This window comes from Trachypithecus francoisi, unplaced genomic scaffold (assembly GCF_009764315.1).
Source record: "Trachypithecus francoisi isolate TF-2019V2 unplaced genomic scaffold, Tfra_2.0 Lachesis_group0, whole genome shotgun sequence".
In the NCBI taxonomy this organism is placed as follows: domain Eukaryota; kingdom Metazoa; phylum Chordata; class Mammalia; order Primates; family Cercopithecidae; genus Trachypithecus; species Trachypithecus francoisi.
The window spans coordinates 56250150-56272303 of record NW_022681453.1 but is presented as its reverse complement, the minus strand read 5'-3'; the positions used below and the strand labels follow the sequence as shown (position 1 = coordinate 56272303).

Sequence of the window (22154 nt, the reverse complement as noted above, 5' to 3'; positions counted from 1 at the left end):
CAGTTTGGCAGTTGCTTAAAAAGCAAAACAGAATTACCATATGACCCAGCATTTCACTTCTGGGTATATACCTAAAAGAACTGAAAGTGGGTGACTAAAACAGATACTTGAACACCAATGTTTATTGCAGCATTATCTGCAATAGCAAAAGGCAAAAACAACCCAAGTATCCATCAATAGATGAACAGAGAAACATAATGTGGCATATCCATGCAACAGAATATTACTCAGCCATAAAAAAGAATGGCATTCTGATACATGCTACAACATGGATGCACTTTGAAGACACTCTGCTAAATGAAATAAGCCATATAAAAAAGGACAAATATTGTATGAGTCCACTTATATGAAATAATTGGAATATCCAAATTCACAGAGATAGAAAGTAGAACAGAGGTAACCAGGGCTGGGGAGTGGGTGATGTGGAGTTGTTGTTTAATGGGTATGGAGCTTCTGTTTGGGGGATGACAAAGCTTTAGAAATAGACAGGGGTGACAGTTGTACAACATCGTGAATGTAACCAATGCCCCTGAGCTGTACACTTAAGATGGTTAAAATGGTAAATTTTATGTTAAATATATTTTACCACAATAAAAAAATGAGAGAATGGGCAACTTATTTTTTACTAGTTGGATATCTAAAACTGCTAACCTTTTAATGAACTAATAGAGATATAAAATACACAAAATGGTTTTCATAGGAAAATTTGTTCTACAATCAAGAATCTCAAGAATTAGCAGTAATAAGTGTACAACTAATCATCTAGTCTACCTGCTCTTTTTAGAATTATAGCAGTCCCAAAACTGGTTTATACTTACCAAGCCATACAAACTTTAATTCTACAGTTCATGTTAATTATTAATCCTCCTTAGTCATCAATGGTAAAAGTCTCAAAGATAACTGATCAACAGTTGAACTACAAATCAAAATATTCTGATTTCCTATTATCCTTTTTATCCCCCTCTAGTGGAGGTGACAATGAGTGATTAAGTGACATCAGAATCAAGGAGAGAAAAGTGAGAGTACTATTACGCTATACAGTAGGTTCTAAGAACAAAACTTAATACTATTTATTCCCATTTTACCTTTCCAGTACACATATTTTGAAAGGAAAACAGAGCTTTTCAAGTGCCATGTAGACACTAAAGAAGCTTTCTTATTTGTTCAGTTTGATTGCTTTGTTTGTGATAACAAAGGACACTCATAAATTTCAACTTGATGAGTGATGCTGACAGAAGCAAGTGCCATTCTTGGCTGAAAAATCCTGAAATTTTAACACCTTTTTTGTGATTGGAATATATTTTCTGAAGAACTTTCCTGAATCTAAGTCAACTGTCCTACAGAACAATTGTCACTCCTATTCCTTGCTCCTGGAGGAGGGGTTCTCCACTTCTTCAGACTCTGGGTCTGATGCCTTTCTCAGCAGTGCCAAAACAGCATCTGCACCAGCTGCCTCGGTAGTTCTCTGCTGTGGTCTTCATTCTCTTTTGGTTTGGACTTCTCATTCTCTTCAAAAAACCTGCCAACTAGACTATGTCTCTAGTTTTTCTCAGGGTGCTTGGAATCAAACTGCTGAGTGGAAAAAGGCGACTACTCATAATAAAGATTCTGTTCTTTAGGCTTCTCTTTACTGGACTTCTTACCAAATGCCCAGAGGCCATGAGTTCAAATTATCTAAATATTTAAAAAATGCTTGTTTGAGATCTCATTTGCCAAGGTTCCACTCAGACTGCTAATTTATACACCGTCTGAAAACTCTTAAGTCCAGAAGATTGGAATCCGAGTGGTGACGCTGCCTGCGGTGAGGCCAACGGAACAGCTAAAATAAAACCTGCAGCAGAACAAAGGAGAAGAAGCAAACGGGGTACAAACATCCAGTCTCCTTCTCTTTTACCATCTGACTCTTCACTCTACCTCTGGTATTTTAAATTACAAGATAATCTCTTCAAGGTAACTCCCAAATATATCATAGTAAATTAGTCATTCTTTTAAAATATACACTGATAATGCAGATTTTGAAAAAAAAATAGTTAAAATTGAACAAACCTTTAAAGGAGAAAAAAAAAAAAGCAATCAAAATCTTCTTTCAAGTTCACATTCTCACAGGATGGCTATGTCACTATCTTAATCAAAACCCAGGATATCTGTACAGCCTCCACTGAACACTCAATGTTTGAATACTTGGTTGTCATCTATGGCCGTACCACCCTGAACACGCCCGATCTTGTCTGAATACTTGGTTGGTCTTGATCAGTATTAGTTTCTACCCAAGAATCAAATAGTCATTTGTTAAAATCTCCTCTTTTTTTAAATATCTCACATAAACAAATACTCTAAATCTCTACCTAGGGAAAGGAAAGATCAAGGATAATTTACAAACTTGAAGCTTGGTACTGAAAAAGAGACAAAGACATCTTTAAAAGTCTACTACTCGCACAATGTACAACTTTGGCCCTATTTCTTCATTTAAAAAAAGATGAAAACAGTGAGTGACTTCCAAAACAGCGCTATGTAAAACTGTTAATATTCTGGAAAGTAGCATAAAGTATATAAAAACATGTATTTGGACAAATGTTCTTGCAGTCAATTTTCTCATTTGAGAACATTAACCAGAGATGTATCTGTTGATTTTATTACAGCTGTAACTTTTCCACTGTATGAAGTATTAAAGTTAAAAGTTGGCTTGCTGTTTCAGTGGTCTGGAAAAAGTATATTGTATATCACTGGACTGCTGTAAATTTAAATCCATTTCCTCCATTTCTCAGCTCATCTTGGCAGAATAATTCTAACTAAAATGCAATAAACTATATTGTCATACTTCAGGGTTTTTACAACTCGATCTACTGTATTTGGGGGTAGCGGGTGGCGTAGAAAGAACTCATAAGGAAGTAAAGGGTATTATGGTGACATTTTGTAACCTTTAGCTAGCCAGAAGACAAGCGAAATCATGTGTTTAAGATAGGAAGCATTACTAAATTTGGGATGACTTCTTGTGGTTTTCTTTTTCTTATATCAGCATCACTAAATTTGTTCAGAAATAGATTTCTGTTTTTCTAAATCATTTTTCATCTACATTATAAAACATAATTTTTTAATAAATAAAATATTATTGGTAACATTTAAACTAATGAACGATGGAAAACTAGAATACTAATTTTTAAGTAACTACAAAACTTATTTTTGAAAATGCTATGATTTCCACTGTCACTCAATTCACAAGTTTAGTTCCCTTTTCACAAAACATCAACATAGCAACCAAATGAAAAACCAATTTAAGTGATACAAAAATAGACAATACAGACAAGTGACTGCCTTTTGCACAATTAATGTGTCCCTGAATTGTCATGGAAGAGATGGAGGAAAAAAAAATCAAAGAGGAGAAAAAAGAATGGGAAGAGCCTTTTTTTTTTTTTTTTTGGAGACAGAGTCTTGCTCTGTCACCCAGGCTGGAGTGCAGTGGTGCAATCTCAGCTCATTACAACCTCCACCTCCCGGGTACAAGCAATTCTCCTGCCTCAGCCTCCCGAGTATCTGGGATTACAGGTGCCCACCACCACGCTGGCTCATTTTTTGTATTTTTATTTATTTATTTATTTAGAGACAAAGTCTTGCTCTTGTTGCCTAGGCTAGAGTGCAATGGCGCGATCTTGGCTCACTGCAACCTCTGCCTCCTGCGTTCAAGCAATTCTCTCCTGCCTCAGCTGCCCAAGTAGCTGGGATTATAGGCGCCTGCCACCACACCCGGCTAATTTTTGTATTTTTAGTAGAGATGGGGTTTCACCATGTTGGCCAGGCTGGTCTTGAACTCCTGACCTCAGGTGATCTGCCCGCCTCAGCCTCCCAGTGTTGGGATCACAGATGTGAGCCACTGCGCCCAGCCGATTTTTTGTATTTTTCATAGAGATGGGGTCTCACCATATTGGCCAGGCTGGTCTTGAACTCCTGAGCTCAAGTGATCTGCCCACTCAGCCTCCCAAAGTGCTGGGATCACAGGCTTGAGCCATCACACTCGGCCACAAAGCCTCTTTATTGGTGGCATTTAATTTTGCAATTCAAACTTTCATTCATTTCATAAATATTCATTGGTAGTTGTTCTGTGTCAGGCACTGTCCTTGATGTTGAGGACACAGGAGAGAGCAGGATGTCATCCTTGCTTTCAAGGGAATTTATAACTAGTCTAATCAGACATCTTAACAATTTTTAATAAGAGGAAAAAGGAATTCATCCAGAAATTCTGACTTGTAGACTTAAGTTCTAAAAGTTTCTTTGTACCTATGAAGATATTAGTTCTAATTTTAGTTATCTCAACATTTTCCTTTTATAAATAAAGCTATATGGTTGATGTATCTGTGAAAAGATCAAGGCTGCTCTATTCCAGAATGCTTAGAAAGTTAAGCACAGTATTATAGAACGGTCCTAAAAGATCAGTTCATCTCACCTAATTTAACCTGTCTAACATATGGGAAAACTGAAGTCTAAAGAGTGAAAGTATGGGAAAAATGAGGCCTGAAGAGGGAAAGTGACTTGATTAGGGTCGCTTAACTGCCATGTAGTCTTTGTTTTTTGAGATTTCTTCCAGGTAAAATATAACTTTCAAAGTATAGTTGTAACTAGTGCTGTTATACATCTATGCTTGCCTGACACCTTTCTCTTATCCCGCCCGTACAGCAGACACATCAACCTCATTATCCTTCCTTCTAAACTTGGTGGGAGCAGTCTTTTTTCTCACACTGTCTGAGTCTTTTTAACGTCTATTCTTTTTTTTTTTTTTTTCTTTTGAGACAGAGTTTTGCTCTGCTGCCCAGGCTGGAGTTCAGTTGGCACAATCTCAGCTCATCACAACCTCTCCACCTCCTGGGTTCAAGAGTTTCTCCTGCCTCAGCCTCCTAAGTAGCTGGGATTGCAGGCGAGCACCACCACACATGGCTAATTTTTGCATTTTTAGTGGAAACGGGATTTCACCATGTTGGCCAAGCTGCTCTTGAACTCCTGACTTCAGGTGATCCGCCCGCCTTAGCCTCCCAAAGTGCTGGGATTCCTGAATGTCTATTCTGAGACCTCTCCAACACCATTCCCACCTTCTCCACTGATAAGCACTCTTCCTTACTGTACTTGACTCAGCTGCCTCAGAAGAACTGTCCTACGCACTGCCCAGATTAGCAATGGTCTAGGGTCACTTCCTCCATTAATTACTATCTATTACCTTCTAAATGCTGAAATATTCCTACCACTATGCTTTTATAATCTTAAACAAAGATCTTCTCCTTGAACATTCTAATGGCCTTACTCTTTTTTTTTTTTTCATTCTTCTTGACTTTTCGTTGCCATTTTGCAGCATTTCAATTAAAAGAATAAGTGGGCTTGGGGGTTAGACAGATCTCAGTTTAAATCCAGATTCACCTTGCACCAGCAGCATGACATTCAGGCAAGTTATTTAACCACAATAAACTTATTTAATTCACCTGTCAAATAGGGACAATGATAATTCCTATTATACAGGTAAAGTTATTGCCACAAGGCTGGGTATACAGAAGTACTAAGCGTTGTCTTCCTTTTCTTAAAAGTCCCCTCCTTTGGCATGGCTCTCTCCACACGCTCATCTTTCTCTTTTAAACTCCACCTTTGTGTTGTTTCTTAAGACCTCAGCTTTCAAAACATTCTTCCATCAATGTTAATGACACCAAATCAAAGAGTCTGATTCTAAAATCTGAACCGAGGTCTCATCACCTAACTTCACATCTTCATCAAATCCAAAAATCAAGCTAATTTTTCTTCCTCCTGAAACAGAGTCTCTCTTCTCAATTTCTTTTAATACCTCCATCTCTCTATTTATCAGCCAAAAATTCATTTTTCACTTTTTTCATCCTCTGTTTTTTATTCAGTCATCCAATCATATAAGCTATCAAAATCTCTCTTTTAGCTGGGCACAGTGACTCACACCCATAATCTCAACACTTTGGGAGGCTGAAGTGGGAAGATAGCTTGAGCTCAGGAGTTCAAGACCAGGCTGGCCAATATAGCGAGATTCCACCTCTACAAAAAAAAAAAATACAAAAATTAGCTAGGCATGGTGTTGTACGCCTGTAGTCCCAGCCACTTGGGAGGCTGAGGCAGGAGGATCAGTCCAGCCTGGGAGGTTGAGATTGCAGTGAGCCAAGATGGTACCACTGCACTCCAGCCTGAGCAACAGAGTGAGACCCTGTCTAAAAACAAAACAAAACAAAACAAAAAAAGAAACCAACTCTCTTTCACTTGTGCCTTCCAAACACAGCTTTTGTCACATCACTTCCCTACCCTCAAATCTTCAAGATCCCCAATACCTCTCAGACCAAGTCCAAATTCCTCAATCTTTGATATCTTTTGATAGCATGAAATTCTTTCCTTGTGAAGCTCCTCATGTTTAAAATTTCCAGCTTCTTCCTTCTCATGTATCCACATCCTTACTTAAGGTTTCAGCTCAGTGCAACCATCTCATGAAGCAACCACTGACCATTCCAGTTCTGCATGTGTATCTTCTTCTCTGAACTTCTGCTGCATGCTTTTCCTCAATCAGATATTGCCTGGCTCTATTATTTAATTTTTTCAGTTGTAGGTACTGTCTTTGAAACAAGACCATGAGCAAAGAATATGTCACAATTCTATTTTGTCTAAAACAGTGCTGCATACATAAAGGTAGTGCAATAACTACTTGTTTAATAAATAATACATACAAGTAGGAACCAAAAAATTTAAATGCCAATAACTAGTCTAGTCTTTCATGTGACTTAGAAGCCATGCTTCAAATTCTAAAGAAAGCTTAAAAGCCCTAACCAGTCTGTGAACTGAATATCCCTCATCCCTAAATTAAAAGTAGCTAGCAAAGGGATCTATGTACTTTTACGGATTCATTTTCAATATCTGCAACAAAAAAGTCTATGCAAAGATTAAATCTACAAAATTGTGAATGCATCTCTCTCATGGAAATTCTTTTCTAAATTCAATTCTATAGCATGCTTTGCATCACATGTTGATAAATTTAAAAATAATATTTAGTCAAGGCTGCTAATACTACTAAGATTAATTAGTAGAAATAAATGCATATCTGAAAGTGTTCCATGACACTGCAATTTTATTACTTGCACAATATTTGCTAGGAATTGTGTTAAGCACTAGGGATCCCTGAACATGGTCTCTGTTCTCAAGAAATACACTATAAAAAATATTGAATCAACGACAGTATGAAAATGAATCCATCCCAGTCATAAACTCAGTGCTGTGAGAGGACACTGAGCAGCCTGGTGTGTCTGACCCATAAGATTTGTGGGAGCAGGTGGAGGCGATGACATCGAAGAGGTAGGCTGGGCCAACCACAAAGTCTCTAATGCTGTCTGAAAGGGGATGAAATATAACTATGGACTGGAGGATGATGGAAACAATGGATTGCTGGGTCACAGAGATAATCTGCAAAAACCCAAATGAGGAATAAGGAAAATCTGAACTAAAACAATAATCAATGGAAATAAAATGGTTAGAAAAATTTATAGTAGCAGTGATCAGTAGGTTCCTATACAGAAAGATTTTGTGTCTCCCTCCACCTCCACCCTGCAGCATTTGGCACCTGGGGGCAGAAGTGTACCAAAAAAATGAATTATTCTTAGACTCTCATTTGCTGTTTCTATTACTTTTATTCCAAAGCCTGATGCATAAATTAGTTACCCCATATATATTCAGAACATTCATTAGTGAGACTTTTTGTAACTTCCATGTAACACTTAGAGGGAAGCAAGACACTCAACCACATGCCAGCCACCACTCATCCCAGTCCAGCTGATCTTCAGAAGATGAAGAACTTAAAGGAAGTGAGTCCATGCTGTCAGACACAGAGGCCATATAAATGAGTGACTGCTGCCATTAAGCACAAAGTCAGCTTTTCCTGGTAAATATGTGGTAGGGTACTGACGTGGGCCTCTAACATCTCATACTTTTCATGTTGGTGTATAACATAAAAGAGAAAACTGAACTAATTAACACAATGAAGGAGCTTAATGTTTTTCCCAAACAAAAATATTAAAAAGATATTGAATCATTGCAGAGATTCTTTGAACTCACATCACATAGATAAGCATTTAAAAAACAATTTAGTCTTCTCTTCTCTTTTCTTTTTTTCTTTGACAAGGTCTCACTGTGACCCTCAGGCTGGAGTGCAGTGGTGCAATCATGGCTCACTGCAGCCTTGACCCCCCAGCTCAAGTGATCCTCCTGCTTCAGCCACCTGAGTAGCTGGGATTACTGGCGGGTGCCACCATGTTTGGCTAATGTTTTTTATTTTAATTTTTGCAGAGACAGGGTCTCACTATGTTGCTTATGCTGGTCTCCAACTCTTGGCCTCAAGCCATCCTCCCCCCTGGGTATCCCAAACTGCTGGGATTACAGGTGTGACCCACCCACTGTGCCTGGCCTATAGTTCTTATCGTAATATAGTTATTGTGGGGTCTGAAACAGAAATAAATAAATGCAGAAATATCTAAGTAATTTCAACAAATGACTCATGCTACAGATCAGTTTCTAGCAGGCAGAGCACCCAACTATGTTCCTATAAATCTTAAATTAATGAAAACACATTATTACCAGCAAGGAAATAAATACCAGTATTTACTGGTATTTATTTAGACAATACCAAAAGACAAACACCACATTCTGCTCAGCTTTAATTTGTAGCAAGAAAGTAGGGACTAAGGAATAATGACGCACATTCCTCTAGCAATATATACATGCATACATACATACATATATATACACACACACACACATGCACATATACATAAATGTCCAAGATACATTTCTAACAACGCGTCCTCAAAAAAGGTTAGTAAGTGCTAGGAAACAATCAATCCTTACTGCAAAATGTAATACCTCTGTATGCAGCATAAGGGAGCAGTCTCCATTTACACTCCATCCCTTAAAGAATTACTTAGATTTGACTAGTGCATGGGGCACTGATTAACATGTACTGGTGACTGTTAGCTTGAGTAAGTTACTTGACCTCTTTCTATTTTGACTTATTCATTTGGAAAAGATTAAAAAAGTGAAGGCAATTATTACAGTAATACCATAAATATATGCTCTAAATTATTTCTAAGCCCTTTATATATTTGATCTTACTTGATCCTTAACATAAACATCTCTTACTTAACAGGTAAGGAAACTTAAAAGACGGCCAAAGAACAGAAGAGGAAAGACAGTAACTAAGTGGCCTGGCTCCCAAAGCAGTGAATTTCCCTGGAACGACATTGTTAAGGTTCTTTCAAAGTATAACTAAAAGGTCAGCATCAGTAAAAATAAATAAATAAATAAATAAAAGTAAAAATTGAGTATTAAACACCTCTATAGTAATAGGAAATTACTATTGTATGTAATTATCACAATACTTCATGAGTAATATACTTTGTATTTCCAGTGAAAGTGACAAGGAAGATTTTGTGGTTTATTAGTCATGTCAGATTTCTCTAGGCACGCATAAAAGATTGCTTAAAAAATTAGGTCTTGTCAATTGTATTTATACTTTAGTGGTTACTTCTGTATATAAAAGTACTTCAATTTTACGACATTATCTGGAAGAAGTTCAGTAACAGATTTTTAATACTCCACTCCTACAAAATGTAAAGCTCCATGGGAATTTAGATTTGCACAAGTTATTAGGATGTGACCTTTCCCTTAGATTTCTTATTTTAGGATCAACTTAACATGGTATTTCCCCAGTGGGAGCTGCTGTACTTCCTTCACAGATAAGAAAAATAGCAATCACAAATTATACTGAGCAAACTTAGGGAAACATACATTTCTGTGATACAGACAAAACTGAAATCTTAAAAGGAGAACACACTATGTATTCCTTGGGCTTGGGAGGAAAGCCATGTGGCTTGTTAACAAAAGAAAACAAAAGTCATGCCATTATGGTATTTCCCTGAAATTTATACCTGATTGTTTCTTGTCCCAGCCACCAAGTCTTATGACTTTTAAAGATTATTAAAGATGTTTACGTCACTAAATTTCCTACGTCCTGTCTAGTGGGAGTATAAAAGGTTAAAAATATCTAACTTTTAATAATTTAAATTATTTCAGATCACAGGATCTGGACTGAAGAACAAGAAGTCACAAGTTTAAAGGAAAAAAAACTAGAACAGTATGAAAGAAAACACAGTTGCTTTCCTTTTGCCCCATGGAACTAGCTTCCAATTACTGAGTACTTACTATGTAACACTGTATATGTATGATTTGTGATATATAAGTTATTGGAGGCACCCAAAGAACCAAGCATGCCATAAGTCAGACTGTAGCGCTCATAGTTGGCTTTATTTATTTGAGGCAAAGAAAACTGGGGAAGGAGACACTGAACCCCCAAACAGAAAGCTGAGAATAAACAGGAGAGAATTTCACCCATAATCTTTTTCCTATTCATTATAATGCATTGTAAACATATAGTTTTGTATCTTAAAATTCTTATATCTTTATTCTAAAATTTGTTTCCCAAATATTCAAACCACAAATTTAAAAACACTTGGTTTTAAATAAGTATTTTTTAAAAACTGAACTGAACTTATCTCTGTGAAAATCCTACTTTGTCAAATCTGCATTTTCAAAAGCAATCATTTCTTCCTAATAACTAGCAACTGAGACTTACAGGCCGTAAGGGACCCCCAGCACAGTCTTTACATTTTATTTAAATCTGACATAGCCTCAGGAAATAATCTGTAACTTCTTTGCTATTAAGCTGGGTTTTTTTTTTAAAAAAACACCATTTGGGAGGCCAAGGCAGGAGGATTGCTTGAGGCCAGACGTTTGAGACCAGTCTGAGCAACATAGCAAGGCCTCATCTCTGAAAATAATTTAGCAATTAGCCAGGTGTGGTAGTGTGTGCCTGTAGTCCCAGCTACTCGGGTGGCTGAGGCAAGAGGGTCACTTGAGTCCAGGAATTTGAAGTTGCAGTGAGCTATGATCGCACCACTGCACTCCAGCCTGAGCAACAGAGGAAGGCCCTGCCTCTAAAGAATAAAAATAAAAATAAACTGCTCACATTGTTCTAATCTCTAAACAACTATTGAAGCTCTTCACTCTCCAGCCTCCTACCACTATCATACATATAAAGCCTTAAGTAAATGATAATTCACTTAAATTAACAGAAATCATTTAAATGTACTTCCAAAATATATTTATGCTTTGTATGTTTTGTTCATTTGCTATTAATATATCCTCCAAGCAATTTGAAACGTCATAAAACTAATAATGCAAGAGTAAGGTAATTAATTGCTCAAACACTTTAACACAGAAATTCCTCTCTTGGCAATTTATCTGAAGAAAATTATTTTTTTAATTGAGTGAAATATGTACATAAAGATATTCATGGTATGTAATGGTATAAGAATAAAACATAATTATACAATAATTAAAAAACCAGAAGCCACCTAAAAACCGGCTTAGTAAATTATGTGCTATCACTAAGATTATTGCCATTATGAAAAATCTGAAAGCCAGATAGAAATGAAAAATTTATAGGACATAACAGTGAAAGAGGCTGAGGGCCAAGTGATAAATATACAGCAACTGTCAGTAAATAAAAAGTATACACATGTGAACAAAACTGGAAAAAACTACAGAAGAATAGTTTTTTCGTGTGGTTGTGATCTTTTTATTTTAAAAAATATTTCACAGCTTTCTAGTAATAAAAATGAAAAGAAATGAACAAAAATGAAACAAGCCCAAAGGCCAAAATTCAAAAGCAAAAGTAATTTGTCTTCGTTCCTAATCACATTTCCACCCGCCTTTAAGGTTGGGGCAGTAAGCATTGCTTATGTTTCAACAATCAAGCCCTGAATTCATAGCAAGGGTATAGCTAGGCAGAGAGTTTATTTACAGAGGGCAGGACTGAACTTTGCATGTGAGCACATACAGAAAATGATAAAGATCGTTGTGTCCTATTAGTAATTTACAGAATTGTGATTTGCTCCACCCAGTACATCTATAATTGAATTCCTCAGTCATAAAATCATTGAGACCAAACAAGTTCAGATATCTTTTATCTAAACCCTTTTTCTCCCTCACCATCAGTTAACATATTTCTTATGGGGCTTTTCTTCTTTTTATAGATTCATTTGTCTTAGTTATAAATTAACCCCACAAGCAACTCTCCCAGCCACCCAGCTCTACTGTTTCCTGTGTACCAGATTTTTTTTAACCTCACAATTTATGGTATACAGGCCATTTAAACTGCCAGTTGGTAAAGGATGTCCAGGAACCATCTTTAGATTTTTTTTTAAAAAAAAGGTTCCTAAGGATTAATGGTCCTCTAAGCAGAGATTCTCCTTAGAACCAGACACCCTGGCAAAGAAGTGTATACAACTGCTGAAGACTTGTTACTTCTTTTTTAGTTTTTAAAACTGTAATAAAATATACACAATATAAAATTTACCATTTTAACCATTTTAAGTGTGCATTCAATGGCATTAAGTACATTCATAATGTTGTGTAACCATTCTCCAAGATGTTTTCATCTTGCAAAACTGAAACTGTCCCCATTAAACACTAACTCCCCATTCCCTTCCTATGCCCCAGCCCCCGGTAAGCACCATTCTACTTTCTATCTCTATGAAATTTGACTACTTTAGGTGCAACTTCTGTTATTTCCTGTTTCACCTAAAAAAATGTGAACTAGTGTAGTTTGCTAAATTAGTTGAACATACACAAGAGTAACCAGCAAAAAAAATCAGGTTCGAATTCCAAATACCTCACATTTCATTTTTCATGCCAAAATGCTTGAATTTAGACCGTTCATTTTCAGATGCCAAAGTACATACCTGCTCCTAAGTTTGTCTTTTAAGAGTCTGCTCTTTTGATTTTTTTTTCTTTTCTGAGACGGAGTTTCACTCTTATTGCTCACGCTGGAGTGCAATGGCACGATCTCGGCTCACTGCAACCCCTGCCTCCCAGGTTCAAGGGATTCTCCTGCCTCAGCCTCCCTATTTAGCTGGGATTACAGGCATGTGCCACCACGCCCGGCTAATTTTGTATTTTTAGTAGGGACGGGGTTTCTCCATGTTGGTCAGGCTGGTCTCAAACTCCCAACCTCAGGTGATCCACCCGCCTTGGCCTCCCAAAGTGCTGGGATTATAGGCATGAGCCACCGCACCCGGCCCTGCTCTTTTGATTTTATAAGGCTTTATGCTTTTCTAAAATTAAACTTATTTTCTAGACAATTGAACGCTGTCATTGATTTCCTTTAAGAATGAAAGTTCCCTTAGGACCACTTGTATTCACTGAATTCCCAGACATTTTGCCTAGAAACAATATGGTCTTCTTCTCTCCTCTCCGCATTCAAATAAATATAAGACAACGAGTTCTAAATTCTTGTTCAAATCCTGTCTTGGGTAATGATGATTGGGTGGATCAAGAGATTTTTTTCAAAGTATTTCATGAAATACTTTGACAGTTCTGGTGTGAACTTTCAAATCAGACCCTCACTGTCACCAACTAAAAACACTGCTAAGATATGGTTCCAGAGGAGGCAGAGCTTTGTGGAGTTATTCCCACTCACAGGTTTCTAGAGAGCTGCAACTGGAAGCAACTGGCTAAAGTATTCAGTACACTAAACAGAGACCAGACTTGTAGAGGTAGAGATGGGAGTGTGTATGAGAAGGATTAGAAAACAGCTCAATAAATAGTCATGATGAAAAGAATGCCTCTGCCTTACACTGTTCTAAGATTTGCAAATGCAGAATATTAACTCTACAAATTAGCCAAAATCTAATGAGAATGATTATTTAGTGACTCCACTGTGACCTGTAAAAAACTTCTTAACTTGAAATAATCTGAGGCTTACAGAAAGGTTGCAAAGATAGTAGAGGGAGTTCCTATGTACCCTTTAGCCAGCTTCCCCTTCCAGCTACCACAGTGCAGTCTCAGTACAATTATCAATGTTGATACACTGAAGCCAAGATACAGCATCCACCTGAGTTCCAGCAACAGATGAATGGATAAAGAAAATGTGGTACACATACACAATGAAATACCATTCAGCCATAAAACAGAATGAAATCCTGTCATTTATGACAACATGGATGAGCCTGGTGGTTATTAGGTTAAATGAAGTAAGCCAGACAGATACCACATGCTCTCACTCATATGTGGAAGTTTAAAAAGTTCATCTCATAGAAGTAGACAGAAGAATAGTTGCTACTAGAGGCTGGGAAGGGCTGGGGATAGCCAGAGATTGGTTACCAGATACAAAATTACAGTTAGATACAAGGAACAGTTCTAATGTTCTATAGAACCGTGGGGTGAATATAATTAATAACAACCTATTATAAATTTTCCAGTAGCTAGAAGAGCAGATTTTGAATGTTCCCAACACAAAAAAATTATAAGTGTTTGAGGTGATGGATATGCTACTTACCCTGATTTATTCAATATTGCTTATTTATTCAATATTTATTCAATATTGCTCGTTGTGGATTTCATTTATTTGCAGATTTTAGGAAAATGAGCTATTCTGTGATAGCTCATGATTTACCAAAATCAATAGTCCTAAAACTACATAAAACCTTAAAGTGGTACGTCTCCTTTTCCTTCCCAAAAAAGTTGGGGACTAACAATTGCCTTAGAACCCTATAGTTAGGCCTCAGAAAGATAAATTATCCATGGTGGATATCCCAAAACTTTGGGAGCCCCTGGAGCCTCTGAAATCCTATCCCAATCTAGTGAGTTCCAGGAAGGAAGTAGTTTTAACGTCGGGTACCAGCTATAACTTTAGTAATTCTTCCTCCTAGAATGGAGCACATCTGGCTAATACGAAGCTACATTCTCCTTTGTGACCACAGATTATGACTGCATGGCCAATAGGGAACCAGGCAAGAAATCTTAATTTTTATCTCAATTTAATTAAAAGTATCATAAGAATCTAAAATCATGTGATTATTACTTAAGTAGAAAAATAAGATGAACGTAGAAGACTTTAATTAGAGATTCATTTTTAAGGATTTGAGTTATTTCTCAACTTCTAGGTCATTTTCCTATCCTACCTTTGTTTCGTGTTAGACAAATATGTTACACTGCATAGTCCAACTGACTGGAAAATTATATAGCAGAAAGTATTATAACAGTCAAAAATAACTCTCTAGGAAATTTTACAATAAAATACTATGTATAATTTGCATACTCTTTAAAAGGGATACTTTTCAATACAAATGCAGTATAAATTCTGATTTTACTTACTGTTAAAGGCTGACTCTTGTTTGAGAAAATGGCCTTCTTGCTGTGTATTTGTGGTTTAGTGTTAGCTTCTTTCAAATCTGAACAATTAAAAAGAAACAAGATTTTCAATACACACATATTCAAAATGTGTACACATGTACACAGCCTAGGGTGCCAAAACGCACATGCCCAAATAAATTTACCTTCTCTACTAGATTTCAATCTGAATGTTTGCTTTCCCTGAGCCTACAATGCTTCATATTCTCTAGAAGTAACAGACCACAAAATGTTTCATCATAAATCATGCAGGGCGGGAGAATCTTTTTAAAATTATTTCATAAAAGAAACATGTATTAGATTCACTTCACCTACTTTCCTATTTCCATCACTAACATGAATGAAGCCCCTTTCCATCTTTTATGTCACATGAATGATGATAACTCTATTACTGTGCAGACTTAAGAAAAACTAGACCTTAAAAGGATTAATAACCTTGAAAGTTAATGTTTGATAAGTTATACATTGCAAAAACAATCCTTAATAAAATATAACTTCATTCTAGATGACACATGGTTAGTAAGCCTAAGGTGACAACACAGTCTTGTACAACAACCACTTAGGCAAGGCAAATGTAGCACACCCCTTGCGAAGCAGACTTTTCAGAGGATGAACCAGAGAGCAGATCATCTAAGTAAATGGTCCTAGGGTCTTAGGATTCACAACCTTATCTCTTATGAAAGGTTCAAGGATCCTAGAATAGCTGTGTTTTCCATCAAGACAAAACAGCATCTAATGCCAAAAGCCTTATCATCAGGGCTTGAATAGCGCCAACATCGAGACCTGACATTCTACACAGTCTAACCTACATGAAACTCTACAGTGTTTTCTCTTTTAAATCTGTACCTTTTAATTTATATTTTTATAATCTTAAACTTTAAATTTATATAATTTTAATTTATAATTGACAAAAGCTATTTTATTACTTAACACTTGGCATAAACATAGTAGACTATGAAGATAAAATTTTTCCCATTTTGTTAACTCTAGTAGGAAATAATATAAATTATAGCCAACGTATTTTGCCTGTTTATTTCTCTGGCATTGTTTAGTACTTCTATTTGAAAAATAAAGAAAATCTTTTCACTTTAGAAGGCTGAGGCAGGCAGATTGCCTGAGCCCAGGAGTTCGAGACCAGCCTGAGCACTACAGCGAAATCCCGTCTCTACAAAAATAGAAAAATTAGCCGGGCATGGTGGCGTGTGCCTGTAGTCCCAGCTACTCAAGAGGCTGAGGCAGGAGGAACTCTTGAGTCCTGGAGTTCAAGGCTGCAGGGAGCTATGATCACACCACTGGACTCCAGACTAGGCAACAGAGTGAGACCCTGTCTCAAAAATAAAAAAGACAACTTTTTAATACAGACTCAATATCAAAAATAAAGCAACAATTTTCTTTCCAGAATGGGACATGTTCTTCTTTAGAAAGAGCTTATGTGTCAGTGTGTTATGCCCGCATGTTTTATGTTTTCTGGCTGTGACTGCTGACCGGTATCATGGCAATTTATATAAACACACTCTAATTTGTTAGCCAGAAATGAAAGATGCACCCACAGCAAAACTGCTCATTACACACAACACGCAGAACACATGAGAGATGAGAAACAACTTTATCTATGACGGATTACCACTTGGGTTTTTTTTGTTTTTTTGCATTCTTTTTTTACATTTAAGGCAACTATTAAAAAGGGCTCAAATATGTGAAAACAAAAGGAAAGAAGTTTAATCTAAAAAACTGAACAAAATCTGTATGTAAAAATTAAAGAATGTTGATTCCAGGTTAAGATTAAGTTGTACCAGCTTTCCTTGATACTTGTGCCAATTTTCCTTTGAAATACATATGTATTGCTTCAGAAGTAGATGGGCAAAAAGTAAAGACTTCTAGAAACTGGTATCTATTCCCAGTGTGTAGCTCCAAGTGTTGACTCAAACAGAAAACTTGGCTGGTTCTCACTACTGTCAGAGTTAGACAGATTTAGGTAACCTTTCCCCAGACCCCCTCCTGCTACTAGTCCTCCTCCTTCTGAACCCATTCAGAATTGCGCTGTATCTTAGAAGGAATCGTCACCAGACATGAAACACAGTAGGGCAGAGACAAGATCCATTCTGCGGGGGAGTAGACACCAAGGACTGCAGTTCTTTCACCTCTGCCATCTGGTCAATTAACTCAAGACTGGTTTATATTCATTTGATTATAAACACCCTACCCATCATCTCTAGAAGCCAAAGAACTGGGCTGTGAAGACAGCAGACAATTGCCTCACACTTCAACACAGCCCACGTTAGATACGGGCTGCTCATCTCTACTCACACAATGGTTTTACATCTGGGATGGGATTTTTACCAGAACCTAAGTAAATAATAAGGCAGGTCAAGGGTAGTTTACTCAGACTAACTTGTCAGAAATAAAATAAATGGTGAAGTTGACTTAAGTTATAGAAAAATATTTAACAATGGAAATAATTGAAAACTTACCAAAGAATTACTTCCCCCAAAAGCTATTAGTTTTATAGGTGATTTTTTAAAGCTTTCAAGAGATAATTTTCCTACATAACCTGTTTCTGAGTAGGAAAAAATATAGTGACATAATTAACTTTTCTGGAGTATCATAACACTGATATTAAAACCTGACAACAGGCCGGGCGCGGTGGCTCAAGCCTGTAATCCCAGCACTTTGGGAGGCCGAGACGGGCGGATCACGAGGTCAGGAGATCAAGACCATCCTGGCGAACACGGTGAAACCCCGTCTCTACTAAAAAAAACACAATAAACGAACGGGGCGAGGTGGCGGGCGCCTGTAGTCCCAGCTACTCGGGAGGCTGAGGCAGGAGAATGGCGTAAACCCGGGAGGCGGAGCTTGCAGTGAGCTGAGATCCGGCCACTGCACTCCAGGCCGGGCGACAGAGCGAGACTCTGTCTCAAAAAAAAAAAAAAAAAAAAAAAGCAAAGATTTAATATTTGAAAATCTATTAAAATGTGTCACAGCACTAGGTCAAAAAACCGTATGATTACTACAAAAATGACAGAAACAGTACTCAGTAAAATTCAACATCCATTCTTGACAAAATTTCTTTTAAAAAGTATGAAACTTTAAGAACAAGAATATTAATCTCAAACTTTATAATCAGTATCATCTTAATTGTGAAATACTGGAGCACCATTTCCCAAAATGTATTCTACAACTTGTTCCCTAAGATTTTCCAACAGAAAAGGTTCTACCTTAAAATAAATTTGCATATGGTCTTCATTTTTTGAGATTAATAAAGTACATTAGCATAGTATGTACTCTGTAAACCTTGTAATTTAAAAAACAAAACCACCATCAACAGTAACAATCTGCTTCTCAGTTTAATTCAATGGTTCTCAAACTTACTTGAACACGTGTTTTTAATTTTTTATTATTTCACTCCTCAACTCACTTTACTGTGATTTTTGTCACCTACCTTTCTACTGAAACTTAAGTACATGTCATCTTCTTCCTGCTAAATCCATTAGACTTTTCTTGACTTCAATTCTATTTTTCCAGTGGCATGCTGGTAAATATTTAACTGGCTCTCCTTGCAGAGAAAAATGCCCTGATTGGTAGTGTTTGCCAATTTTTGTGGTGTAAATAATCCCACCATGACTGATTTAAAAGTAACACAAATATTACAGTGTATTTCCACTACTCAGATACCATGAACATGAGTCATCTCAGCAATGTAAAATAATTAGGAAGTGGTGTGCTTTGTGTATTTATTACTTTTATTTTTAATATAATTTAACTGTATCCAATTTAAGTGTTAATAATAGCATGTGTAACAATTGGCTCAATAAAATTCTGAAAATTTAACAACGTGGCTCCAGCACATCACAGTCTCTGCCTCTGCAGCATTTGATATTTTGCCCATCTTCTACTATTGAATCTGTCTCTTCTCCTGACTCCTTGAGATCAGTTTCTCCTTTTTTTTTTTTTTTTGAGACAGGGTCTTGCTCTGTCACCCAGGCTGGAGTACGTGGTGTGATCATGGTTTACTGTAGTCTCAACCACCCAGGCTCAAGTGATGCTCTCACCTCAGCCTTCCAAGTAGCTGGGACTACATGTGTGCACCACCACACCCAGCTAATTTTTCATTTTTTGTAGAGGCGAGATCTCCTTATGTTGTCCATGCTGATCTCTAACCCACCTTGGCCTCCCAAGTGCTGGGATTACAGGTGTGAGTCACCGTGCATGGCCTCCTATTATCCTACCATATGATGACTATCTTAGTCCCTTTTCCTGGTACTCCTTCTTTCTGAGCTTTTCTATTTTGTGCTCTCCAAGTTTCTTCTTGGCCTTTGTCTCTTCTTTATATTCTTGCCCTCAGCACTCTAACTCATAAACACATCTACTTGCTTACAGCTCCCAAATCTCTCTCTAAACACAACTCCTGTCTTGAGAGTTCCAAGGAAGAACAATTCAACACCTAATTGGACAACTCCTCTTTCTCTGAAAAATTAAAAGAAATTCCCTTCTTTACTGGGATCTTTCAAAACACATTAAAGAAAATTCAGTTTATAACCACAAAGCAACTCTTCTCATATACTCCTTCCCTTTAATTTCCCCTTAATTCCCTTTAATTTTCCTTTAAATGTTTTCACACACCATGCTCTCCAAAGTGTCTCCTTCACCAAAGGCCGTCTTACCTACATAGTCTTTATTCCCAGCCCAGGAATTTCACGATCTCTCCCTCTTCCTCTGATTCCCAGCACTTTGTTATGTATATCAACCCAAATCTTCTGTTTTTCATGACCAGTTCCTTTCTACTCATTCTCTAATTCTTCTTCATAAAAATATAGGACTGACCTTGTAAGATCAACTTTTTTAAGAGTAGGGGAAGGGATTACCGTACTGTCAAATTACAATTCTCTGTGGTGGGTTGGAGCAGGTGGAAGTATGTGAACACTCATAAATGACTAATTTTTGCCCCGTCAAGTAAATACATGGATCTGTCCCCTAACCCCACCATAGCTGACTGATTCAATTAGAGGCCAGACACAAGATGAGCCGTTTACATTCCTCTCCAGATTTTTACAACACTGATAAAATCTGCTATATTCAATTGACCTCTATATCCTGAGACAAAATAAAATGCCTTTAGATTAAGAGGAATTTAAGAAAGAGAGACAAAAAAAATTTTCGTAACAGTGGTTGATTTTAAGTGATGATGAAGTCAGCAAACATAAAGATTTGGTGATCTAATTTACCTTGTCATAAGCAACAACATGTACTTTCAAGTTGCTTACTACTTACAAGACGCATAAGCTCATTTGCAGTGAATTAACACAACTAAGAGTTTAAATTTAATCCACTGTCACATGTGAATATGGTTACACTTGTATAGGTCTAATTGTTAAATGTGGAATAGTGGTGGTGGTGGTGATGGGATGTGGACATCTCATTCCCTGGAAAGCAAAATACTTGCAAAGTAGGGTCCTGTGCAGGACAGGGTGGCTGGATTCAGACTGTCTGGGTTCAAATCCTAGTTTTTTATCACCTGGGAGGTTATTTTACCTCTCTGTTACTGTTTCTTCATCTGACTTTAATACTGTATATCGGGGGTCCCCCACCCCGGGGCTGTGAACCAGTAGCAGTCCATGGCCTGTTAGGAACCGGGCCACATGGCAGGAAATGAGCGGTGGGTGAGCCAACATTACTGCCTGAGCTCTGCCTCCTGTCAGATCAGCAGCAGCATTAGATTCTCAAAGGTGCAAACCCTATTGTGAACTGTGCATGTGAGGGATCTATGTTGCATGCTTCTTAGGAGAATCTAACTAATGCCTGATGATCTAAGGTGGAACAGTTTCATCCCGAAACCATTTCCCCCTGCCACCAATCTGCTGAAAAACTGTCTTCCATGAAACCAGTCCCTGGTGCCAAAAAGGCTGGGGACTGCTGATGTGCATGGCTATTGAAAGAATAAAATGAGATTATGTATACAATGTGCTTAAAACAGAGTCTGATATAGAATACGCATTCAACAAATATTAACTATTACCATCAAGAGCTAGATGACTTCTTTGGTGCTTAATTATGGAGTAATCATTTAGAAGGATGGTTAAATGACATTTTGGTTCAGGATTAACTGCAAAATGGTCTAAAGGCAGAGAGAATGGAGAGAAAACGTTCTCTAAGCACAAAATTGTATGGTTACATTTATAAATTGATTGTATTAGTCCAAAAAGTTATGATGGGAATTTGGGATTAAGAGGTCGAATGACACTATAGATTTGAAATATTAAGCAACAATTATTTGTTGAGCATCTGCTATTTGTTAGCAGTATTCTAGACAATAAAGATACAGAATTAACAAATATTCCAGCTCTTTTATGACTGCACATATGAAAGTGTAATAAAAAATTAGATGCTGAAGACACCTGCTATGTCTGCATTTGGAAAAAAGGGGGCAGAAACCAAGGTTGTTAAAGATAATTAGGAGTTATTCAACAACCATTATGCTTAAAAAAATTTATGACTCAAAGTCTACCGACCTCCTTCTACCAATTTGAAGATTAGTGATTCAATACTTAAAAAAAAAAAATCAAAATCCACTTATAAGTGACATCCAACTTTATTTCATCTCATAAAGAGCAACATAACATTTTGTTAATGTTAAATTCAGAAAAAAATCCCTATTTGATCATGTGTTTAGTAGATAAAAATATACTTCACTTCCATATTACAGTCAGAGACAACCAAAGGCAGAGACAGTAGGAATTGGGAAAGAGAGGAAAGGAAGTAGAAATTCAGAGGAAGAGAAACAGAGACAGAAAAAGAAGGAAAAAAGAAAACATAGGGAACACCAGGAAAGAAAAAGGGGAGAAGGGTAGAGGGAACAAGAACAAGAGCTAGCACCACAA

At 37.1% G+C, this 22154-nt stretch overlaps 1 protein-coding gene across 4 annotated transcripts in view; it reads right to left on the bottom strand.

Moving 5' to 3' along the window:
- Positions 1-22154, bottom strand: part of PPARG (peroxisome proliferator activated receptor gamma) — a 145074-nt gene that overhangs the window by 105711 nt on the left and 17209 nt on the right. For all 4 annotated transcript variants that reach the window (XM_033210711.1, XM_033210709.1, XM_033210710.1 and 1 more), the window contains exon 2: positions 15244-15320. The gene's annotated coding sequence lies outside the window, so the exon portion shown is untranslated. The remainder of the gene's footprint in view (positions 1-15243; positions 15321-22154) is intronic.